Source organism: Capricornis sumatraensis, chromosome 18, assembly GCF_032405125.1.
Source record: "Capricornis sumatraensis isolate serow.1 chromosome 18, serow.2, whole genome shotgun sequence".
NCBI lineage: Eukaryota > Metazoa > Chordata > Mammalia > Artiodactyla > Bovidae > Capricornis > Capricornis sumatraensis.
Genome location: NC_091086.1, coordinates 16,615,595 through 16,627,013, shown reverse-complemented (window position 1 = coordinate 16,627,013; position 11,419 = coordinate 16,615,595).

The window sequence follows — 11,419 nt, the reverse complement described above, 5'->3', positions numbered from 1 at the left end:
TCACTGTTTTGATTTCCATTTGGGACACTGTAATTTGCCCAAGGTCTTGGATAAGTCGTGATATAATCACCACTTACATTACTGAAGGCTTACTCCAGAATCTGTGAGCCTGGCCACTATACCACCTGCCTTTCAGTCGCTGGCATTTGTCCATCACTTAGATGAAACACTTGTTTGGTGTGGCTGTTGGGGATTATGGGCATCAGAGTGTATTTCTACCCAAACCACTTGTATGAAGGCTTTGAGATGAAGGTATTTACCCTGGGAAGTTTTGTCTGTAGCTGAAAACAGGATGACTCCAAAGCAATTCTGCTGGTAAACTGAGAATCTTCTAGAGCTATTGGTGATGAAAACAGAGAGAAGAGCAACACAACTAAATCCTATTGCCTAGAAATGAGTTGCTAGCATGGGTACTGTCCACCAAAGAGTTAGAAGCTTACTGGCAGAGAGCCTGGTGGTAATGGAAAGCATGAGAATGAGTTCACAGTAAGACATAAAAAGTATTTTGAGGACACCATGCAGGCACCTTGTTCAGGGGCAATCAAAAAGCCAACTAAGGGATTTCCCTGATGGTCCAGTGGATAAGACTCTGTAATCCCAATACAGGGGACCTGGGTGTGATCCCTGGTCAGGAAACTAAGATCCCACATATGGCAAGTAAGCCTGAGCACTGTAATTGCTGAGCCCATGTGCTCCAGAGCCTGCATGCCACACCAGACAAGCCTGCACACTGCATGCAACAAAGACCCAGCACAGCAAAATAAATAATTTTTTAAGGCTAATTAAAGTTGCCTGTGTCACTGCTTCAATAATTTTAGCAGAACAAAGAGAATATTTGTGACTAGTGCTGGAGAGAAATCACCTATATCTAGAAAAGTAATCAGCTAAACAGCTTTTGTGATCAGGATAGCTAGTGGACCTGTAACAGCAGATAAGCTGTTAAATGAAGTTACATGAAGTTTGGAGATTCATGGATTTAATTTTATTCAAGTTCAAAGAGAGAGACGCCCCTCTGGATCAATCAGTCATTGAAAAGAGTTGATTGGTGAGAAAAATACTTAATCATACCCCTGCCCAGATGTTTTAATTATTAAAGTGGTACATGCTAAAAAGGGCTTCTCTAGTGGCTCAGTGGTAAAGAACCTGCCTGCCAATGCAGGAGATTTGGATTTGATCCCTGGGTCAGGAAGATCCCCTGGAGAAGAAAATGGCAACCCACTCCAGTATTCTGGCCTGGAAAATCCCATGGACACAGGAGCCTGGTGGGCTACAGGCCATGAGGTCACAAAAGAGTCAGACACAACTTAGTGACTAAAAAGCAACAATATGCTTAAAACAGTTGCAAAAAAAAAATTTCCTCATTTATTCTACAAATACATTTTTTAAAGTATCTGCTATTTGCCAGGGATGGTTTGGGCACTTGGGATACAGCAGTGAGCAAAGCAGACAAAGCTGGTTGCCCTTGAGGAGCTCCCATTCCAGCAGGGGAGGCAGATAGTGCATGGAATGATGAAGTAAAGGGTATAACAATTGTGTTAGAAGTTGCTAAGTGCTACAGAAAAACTCAGCACAGGAAAGGGAGGAGAGTTGGGGCAGGGCAAAGGGCAGAGTTCTCATCAGCAAGGATGGTTGAAAAGGTGACCACTGAGCAGAGACTGAAAGGAGACATTGATGAGACGTTGCTGCAGGCAGAGGCAGCGGCCGGTGCAAAAGTCCCCAGTGCCTAGGAGGGAGTGGGTAAGGAAAAGAGGAGAAAATGGTGAGACTTGAGCTGTGATGAGAACCAGGTCATGAGTGAAATGAGAGGCTGTTGGAGGACTTTGATCAGAGGTGTAAGATAACCTGACTCTATTTTAAAAGGTTTACTTCAGCAGCTGCATAAGGAATAGACTGTAGGGGTCAAGGGTAAAAGCAGGGAGACCACGTGGGAGGCTCATATGACAATTCAGGTGGGAGAGGATGGTGGTTTGACGCAGAGATGGGGAGAATTGCTGGGATTCTGTATATTGGAGTAAGAGTCAACATGATTTCTGATGGACCATATGTGGGCATATATAAGAAAAAGAAGCGTCAAAGGTGACTCTAGGTTTTTGGCTTGAGCAATCGGAAGAATGGGTCAGGCTTCAGCTGTGATGGGGAAGATTATATCTGGAGCAGAGCTTTGAGGAGAATGTCAGTAGTTCAGTTTGGGACACAGTAAGTGTAAGACATTCAAATGAAGATGTGAAATGCACAACTGGAAATATGGATCTGAGTTCAGGAGTGAGGCTGGGCTGAGTTACTGGTTACAATACTGAATCTTTTTATCTAATAACAACATTCGTCTCTCCATGTATTGAATATTTCTTTTATATGCTTGCCTTGATTTTTATTGTATATGTAGAACAACCTGGTTATTAAAGACTGCTTCCACACCAATGCCCGTTGGTGGGCATGTGTGCAATGGAGCACAAATAGTCTCATATTCTGGGCCTAAGTCTAACAGTTCATCTGTGTAGTTTTCCTCCAAACATCCTTCTTTGTCACCACTTCTCCTATCTTGCTCCTGCCAAGCCTCTGACTAGCTAAAGGAACCATTAAGCACTTGTTGTGATTCAGTGTAGATTTTTGCCTGAGGTCATTTCTATTTCTGGGAAATGTAAACAGGAGAGGTACTATTGAAAGTTTGGGACCAGGCCATTTTTAAGGGTTTTGATTCTGAGTGGCCAAGAAAACAACACACGCCCACAGCTTTCAAGAAAGGCATTGGTAGAAGCTGAACGTGGACCAGCTTCTTTTCTAACGCTGGCAGCACTGCTAATATTAAAATGGTTTCCCCATCTTGTGTCAGTGGTGATGTGGTTTTTTTCGTGCAGGCATCTTGACCCAGAGCTGTTGTGATGCCCACCAAAAGCAGATGGAGAAAGGACAGAGCAATTCCACTGCTGTGAATTCATTCTGCAGATACCCTTGCACAGATGCCAGATGAATTTTGTACAGGCTTAGTCACTGCAGCACCATTTGTAATGACAAAAGATTGGAAGCAATACAAATGTTCATCAACAGAGGACCATTTAATCATAGTATATGCAGACAACCAAATACAACCATAAAAAAGAGTGAGCAGCAGAATGTATGCTACATTTTGTTTAAAAGTGTTGAGACTTGCATAGTATTTATTCATGGCCTATGCATACACTCTCAGAATTCACAACCAAACAATAGCAGTTGCTGGGTTGATAGGAAACAAGAGAAAAGAAGTCAGGAGCAGTGAAAAGACTTTGCACTGTGGATGTTTAAAGTTTTTTTAAAAAATATTTGAAGCATCAAATGCATTGCTTATTTAGGTTAAAGAAACTTCCATGTAGGATACACAGCAGAGGACTTTCCTGGCAGTACAGTGGATAAGAGTGTTAGGACCAAACTGGAGCCAGGACAGGCTCTAAGGGGCAGGCTAGGCCTGAGGTTTAGTCTCTAGGAAAGCTGAGGCACTGGGAACTCCCGCAGGCAGTGTAGCTCGACCAATCAGAAAAAATCCCCGTAGCCTCCCCCCCCCCCCCCCCCCACCGCCCGTGCCAGACCTGAGCCAATCCGGATAGGGATGCGAGGTTTAAAAGTCCCGGGCGCGCATAGAGTTTAACCAATCAGCTATGCAGTTACAGGAACAAAGAACCGTCTGTATAAAAGTAGATGTGATTCAGAGCTCGGTGCTCTCGTCAAGACGCCACTGCGCTGGGTGAGACTTGAGCCCTAGCTCGAGCTAGCAATAAACCGCTTTATGCTTTTGCATTGCTGTGGATGTCTTATTCTCTCAGTTTTGGGAACTCGGACACTGGGCATAACAAAGAGTCCGCCTGCCAAGGCAGGAGACACAGGTTCAATCCCCAGCCCCTGAAGATTCCACAAGCCATGTAGCAACTCAACCTGTGTGCCACATCGATTGAATCTGTGCTCTAGAGCCCAGGAGCTTCAACTTCTGAGCCCATGTGCTGCAACTACTGAAGCCCACGTGCTCTAGAGCCCCTGCTCCAAAACGAGAGAAGCCAGTGCAGTGAGAAGTCTGCACACCGCAGCTAGAGAGGAGCATCTGCTCATCACAGCTGGAGAAAGGTCCACTCAGAAGCAAAGACCCAGAAGAGCCAAAAACAAATAAATAAATAAATAAAATGAAAGAAAAGGAAATGTCCATGTAATATACATGACAGATAACACCACCCCATCTCAGACCCCCTACCTCAAGCCTAATGCTACTCCAATCTGAATAGCTTCTCTGAACCTTGTCCTTTACTGGAGGAGAGTTTGCTTTGTATACTCTCATTTGTTACATGATGCAGTTGTTAGGAATATCTAGTTCAAAATGCTCTTTCTCCTACTAGCTCAACAGATATGAAAAAAGATACTAAATTGCTTCCCAGAAAGCTTTGAGAGTTTGGTGCAAGATTTTATCTGTTCACATTTATTAGCTCAACCAACAAGCAGACCATCTACTGTGCCTGCCCACGTTTTGTGTTTAGATCGGTTACACTGGTCATGAGCGAGGAGGATTGACGGGAGAGACCCCAGCTTGGTGGAGGTCACTGGGCTAAGTGGTTGCTGCAGATGGAATTGAGGACTGGGGGCAGACAAGGAAGGGGGGTGGAGTGAGGGCTCTCCGGATCCCTCTCTCACTGCGACAGGACAGCCTGCCCTGCTACTGCGGGCAGGCTCAGAGAGGAACTCTTCATCTGACCTTGCATGATCGCTGTTCTCTGTTGTCTGAAATGGACTTCAAAGATGTCAGAAGCAGATAAAGAACCACGCTCAGGCAAAATAGCGGGAGGATCTTCTGTTTTTTCCATAGGGCATTATGCTGACTACAAATTCTCATTGCAAAGTGACTTATTGACCAAATCAGTTTTGTTGTGCTGTAGCCTTTCAGCTCAAAGGTATGTTAACATAATAAAAAAGAAAAGCCCTTGCTATTCTGTTAAATAGTTTGAGCTGATAAACACCAGGGTCAAGGGTAATGGAAGGAGTTGCTGAGGACACAGGCAGTTATTTTGTTTTGGGGAGGATAGGTCTTTTCAAGGCATTTGACAGTTACTAATACAAAAAGTCTTGGAAATCTCAGAAGTAAAACAATAATATAATTCTGGCTTCGGGGTACTTTGCTACACCAGAAAGAATCTGGGATGGATGAAGTTGTCTCATGTATAGAGAAATTAGGAATCGGTGTATTCTAACTTGGGGGTACCTGACTATCTCAGAACTGATGTCTGATATCGCTCCATCAGCAAGTGATGCCCGATCATCCCACTCTTTGGGGGTGATATTGATCCTAATTACAGTATAGTCACAGTTAACCCATAAGCCTGTTGTCAATTACCAACATCTGGTCAAAGCTTAGTTTCCTAGGACCCAGCTGAGTGGTATAATACAGAACGATGAGACCTGGCACCCGGACAGTGATGGAGAGAGCGAGCCCAAGTTAGTGGCTGGGGTGCAGGTTAGGTGCAAGGGTGAATGGGCTGGTCACGGGGTTCTGAACCTTGGGTTGGGGGCTGAGCATTGAGCTGGAAGCAGAACAAAATCACAGTACAGAGAACAGGAAAATGTGAGGGGGAGGGTTGCTGGAAAGAGGTGGGATAGGAGCTGAGGCCGATCTCACCTGCTTCGCAGACTTGTCTGGGACTAAGCCTTCTCCGAAGTTGGCATAGGGAAATCTGCATCAAAAGAGGAAGGCAGGGAATCCCCTGGTGGTCCAGTGGTTAAGACTTGGTTCTTTCACTGCTGAGGGCCTGAGTTTGAATCGCTGGTCGGGGAACTAAGATCCCACAAAACACGTGGCACAGTCAAAAGAAATAAGGGGGTGAGGTGGGGAAGGCAAAAGCTTCATACACGCATTCACATTGCTGCCTCTGTTGTTGACTCTTCCTCGAGGTTTCCTGCAGAGACCTTCTTTACTTGGCTGACTGGTATTGTCATTAGAGATCTTTGGATATTGAAGTAATTAAAAACTGCAAGTCAGGACAATGCACTTAGTATTCTTGAGACACAATGCAATCTTCGAGATGCTCACTTGTTTGAGAAATCACGTGGGGGATTCTGCCACATCTTGGTGCATCTCAGCTGCTCTAAACTAAGCGTTAGGGTTGGAGATATCGTTGAGGTATGGAAAACTCAGCCAGTTATTTTCTACAACATGATATTACAGTGTTATTCCATGTGTATAAACGCCATGTGTTCATGCTTGGAGGAAGAATGATCTTTTCTCTTTAACAAAGGGCTCTCTCATGGCAGTGGTGATGAAGTGGCAAGCAATCAGTAGGTGTTGTTTGAGGGAGGCGACCTTAGGTTTTATTTTAAAATTGTCATTTTCATTTTTACATCAAGGTTAGAAAACAGTGCACAACTTTTTGTTAGTACCACAATAGCATTTAAATATGCCATTCTGCCGTGCAAAATTGTATGATACCCAGAAAGCAAATCCATCTGTCTACCTCCCTCTCTCCATCCATTCAACACATTCTCAGTGAGTGGATTACGTTGCGTACCATGCTGGGCATTTGGGATGCAGTGTTGGGCAAGCACAGACCAGTCCCAGCCTTCCACAGGCTTCCATTCAGTGGGGGAGACAGATGTTAGGCAAATAAACACAAAAATACACGTATGGTTTTTTAGAAAATGAATATATGGTTTCAAATTATAGTAAGTGCTGTGAAAAATAGGTGCATAGTTGTATGAAAGCATATAATAAGGAAAGAGATGTTGAAACTGAGATCTGAAGAATGGCTAAGAATTAACCAGGTGAAAATTGCTGGGAGTGTGAAGTGGGAAGGGAGGGTGTAAAGAACATTCCAGGTGAAAAGGAATTTGAGAAACTTGAAGATCAGTGTTTCCAGAGAGCAGGTCTTTGTGACTTTGGCTATGCCTCTGAATTTGACTGTGTTTTAGGGTTTTTATTTGAAAAAATGAAGGTCCTGATACTGGCTCCCTATCATGATAAATAGCAACTATCCCATAATTAATGAAGAAACCAAGCAACCATTTGAGTTCTAAAATGAAAGGTGCTGTAATGGTATAAACCCTGCCAAAAGCTACGTCCAAAGGGGAAAAAAATTAATAACTTGGCATTCTCCCCGGCTTTAGGCATGCAAGTAGGTAATGAAAGTTCTCTAATTATGTTTCATGTTGTGATGAAATCACCATTGAATTTTTCTGCAGTTCAGAACTCAGTTTCTCTGAAGTCAAATTGTGAGCTTCATCTGCTGATCTCCTGTCTGACTGGATGGGATGAGTCACTGCCAGGCCCACACTGGTGAAGCCCATTGTATTTTAGCATACAGATGAGGGTTTCGCTCTTTAAAAGATAATTGCTCAGGAAACCAAAACAATTCATCCCTATTACCTTGTTTAAAAAGAAGCAGCTTTTTTTCTAGGCTGAAGTTTATCTGAATGGACGTTTCTAGCCAGACGCACGATGTGTGTTGGGCTAATTGGATTTTGCCAGGAAACCGTTTGGAAGGCGGGTCAGAGGCCAGCCTGTGTGAACGAATCCAGGAGGTGGCTGGGGTTCTTCTCCTGTGAACTGAGGATCCTCGCACACAGTTGAGGGCCAGAGGGAGCCTGGGACCAGGTGAGGAAGTTGAGAAAATGAGCCCTCCACTTCTTCATAGTGGTGTAGAAACAGGCGTGCGTTTCACCATGAAGGAGCCCCTAGAGTGGGAAAAAAGGCTGAATGCCATTGGGAGAGCCTCACCCCTCTGTCTGTGATGGGGTCAGCTGGGCCCGTGGTCCTGGGTGATGTCAGTCTCACCCTGCTTCTGCAGAGGGAGTGACCCAGCAGGACAGCCAGCTTCCTCAGCTGGGGACAGTTACTCCCCACCTGGGTTGAATTACTCTCCTGAAATGCAGCTCTGAGCCCGCCCTCCCTGCCCACTGGAGGGATGATGGATCCATCGCCCATGAGCGCGTGCCCATCTCTGCAGCAGAGATGTGGGCCATGGAGACTTCAACCTCTGGCATCTCAGCCTCCCAGCCAGTGAACTCCGGGAGCTATTGGCCAAGTGGATCAAAGGACAGGAAACGGTCTAATCACAGATATGAAGGGAGATAAAACCATGGGGCTCTTTTGAACCCAGAAGTAGCCCATTCACCCAGGGAAATAGCACAAGGAATTGGGATGGCCAAAAAGTGCATTTGGGCTTTTCACAGGCCTCTATGGAAAAACTTGAACACACTTTGGCCAACCCAAATACGTTTTTATTTTTCCCAACCATATTTTTCCTTCCAGTTTCTATCAGATAATAGTACAGTTGTCTAGAAAGATTTGGGACTTTAGAAATATTTTTCCTTGATGGATAGATTGAGGAATGAGAAGACATCCTTCTGTGGGTTGTTGTGGCTCAGGCTGATGTTGGAGTAGTCCAGATGTTGGATTAGGTTTATGCTAAACTGAGCCCAGAGGCTGTATCAGTACTCATCACTCAGCAGGGGCTCACCATCACAAATCTGTGGGTATCTCCTCCGACTTATGGAACTGGGAGAACTGATTTCTACCTTGTACTTAGAGTACTACCATATAAGAACATCTCAAGCATGAAATCTTTCCTTCCATCCATTTTTTTTTTCCATTTATGGAATGGCTAGGAGTGTGAGCTCTGGAGTCAGACCGATGGGGGTTCACCCTGACCTGCTGTGTGAACTCAGACAATTTACTGCTTTCATTCTGTTTCCTTATCTGTAAAGTGGGGGTAGTTACTTTGTTTTGAGAATTAAACAATATATAATAAATGTACTTTTTCTTGTGCCTGGCTGGGTAAGCCAGGCCTGCTGCCAAAGTCCATGCAGTTGGTTGAGTTGGGCCATTCTCTCTCTTTCTCGCAAGATTTAAGGTCAGGGAGGAAGGATCAGAAAAAAGGAAGTCCAGGACTCTCCCAGTGGTCCAGTGGTTAAGAATCCAACTGTCAATACAGGGGACCTGGGTCTGCTCTCTGGTCTGGGAAGATTCCACATGCCATGGAGCAACGAAGCTCATGGGCCCTAGAGCCTGTGCTGCCCAAACGGGAGAAGCCACCGCAATGAGAATCCCCAGCAGCGCAACTAGAGAGTGGGCCCCCACTTGCCACAATCAGAGAAAGCCCTCGCGCAGCAACAGAGATCCAGCACAGCCAAAAATTACTAAAAAAACAAAGTCCATTTCATCTTCCAGCATAGGATCCGTCCTCTAGCCTGCTATGGCCACGTTTTGTGCTGGGGTATCACAGCTTACCTGGGCGTCTGCAGCTGAGTATTCTACTTTCGTGTGTCTAGTGGTGTTTGTGTAGGCAACTCATCTGTCAAGTTCCCAGAGGGGAGGTGGGTGAGCGGCATCTGAGTTCCGGCTCTATAACCACACGTCTAGGAACTGTTCCACTCAAAACTCAACTTGGCGTCTGATAATCAGGCATGCTTTTATCCTTCTGGTGGTTTTCACACGTTGGCAACTGTGGCTGAGAAAAAGCTATGTGTTCATCAAGTCCATTCTCATGCGCCTCCTCTGGGTACATAGGAAATTATACTTCCCAACCGCTTGAAGTTTGGAGTGGGCCTCGCAACTAGCTGAGGTCAATGAAACGTGCCATGTCGCTTCCTGGCTGAGGCAGGGAAAAGCTCCTTTATGATCAGCTAGCTTCCCTTCCTCTACTGTAGTGAGTGTGGAGGCCTCACGTTCCAGATGATGCTACAAAATGGTAGGGATTCTATCCTCCTGGAGGGCTTCTTGGGTAACTCAGTGGTAAAGAACCTGTCTGTAACACAGGAGACGTGGGTTCGATCCCTGGGTTGGGAAGAGTCCCTGGAGGAGGAAATGGCAACTCACTTATATTCTTGCCTGGGAAATCCCATGGATAGAGGAGCCTCATGGGCTATGGTCCACGGGGTCACAAAGAGTCCACACAACTGAGTGACTGAGCGCTTACTCACTATCCACCTGGAACCCCTAGGCATGCCTTGGAGGGGAGCTGACAGACACCCTCAGAGGACTTTGTGTGAGTGAGAAATATAATAAACTTTGGCTGGGTTAAGTCACTGAGAGTTTTGTTACTGCAGCAGAATCCAGCCTCTTCTGGCTGACACAGCAGTCTGCTTACTTGCTGACATTACTTCCACTGCTTTCCTGGTCCTGTGACACTGACTCTTTTTCACAACTAGGACTTCTTCAGCTGAAAGGTAGAATCCCTCATAACCAGTTCCTGACTGCTCACTGCTGATTACATTTAAGGATTTTCAGAAACTAAGTGGAGAGTGGAAGATATTCTCCTGCTAGGCCTTGCTTTAAAACAAAAAAAAGAAGAAACGAGAATGTATTTCAGGAGTATCTGCTTAATTCTGTGTCGATGGCTGGTTGTGACAAATACCTGAAGCCCTCCTGTCAGAGGATTTAGCTTCTGTGGAGTCATGGATAATCTCATTAAAGAGATTTTAATGACTGAAGCCACTACATCAAGCAGTGTAATCTCTAGAAATCCTTCTTGCCTTCGTTCCTCATGAGTTTAGAAGTCCTACTTGCTCTTGAAAAACAAGCTGTTCTCCAGCCTTTCCACTCCCTTTCATTGTAAGGGAAGCTTGGGAGAAAGTATTTATAATCACAGAACATGAAAATAGACGGGTTTTGTAATTTTCTCAGCTTAAAACTGTGTTAGTCTTCTCAAGTTGTCATATCAAGATAGCCCTGACTGCGTGGCTTAAGCTGTAGAAATATATTTTGTCAAGTTCTGGAGGTCGTAAGTCCAAGATGAAGATGCTGGGGAGCTTGCAGACACTGCCTTCTTGCTGTGTCCTCACATGGCCCTTTCCCTATGCTCATGGGAAGACAGAGAGCTCTGGCGTCTCTTCTTGTAAGGACACCAGCCCTATTAGATGAGGCTCCCTCCTCAGGGCCTCAGTTAATTTTTAGAACTTTCTGATGGACCCAGTTGTAACCAAGCAAGGACTCATGTGCCTGCCTCACAGAAAGCTGAACTTTGGCAGTGGGTGTTTACAGCAAAGTAAGAGTTTACCCGCGGGCTTCCCTGGTGGTTCAGCGGTAAAGAATCTGCCTGCAATGCAGGAGCTGGAGGAGATTCGGGTTTGATCCCTGGGTCAGGAAGGTCCTTGGAAGAGGGCATGGCAACCCATTCCACTCTTCTCACCCAGAGAGTCCCATGGGCAGAGAAGCCTGCTGGGCTACAGCCCATAGGGTCGCAAAGAGTTGGACAAGGCAGCGCACACAAGAGTTTACTGTAGGGGACCAAGCAAGGGAGCAGGAGACAAGCCTCAGACACACCGACTAGGTCTTTGAGTTCCAGGTATTTTTAAAGGAGAAGAAGAAAGAAGCTGACATTAGTCATTGTCTTGTGACAGTTCTGTGACATTTATTTATTTTTAGTGAAGTGTAGTTGATTTACAAGTTATGTTAGTTTCTGGTGTATGCAAACAGATT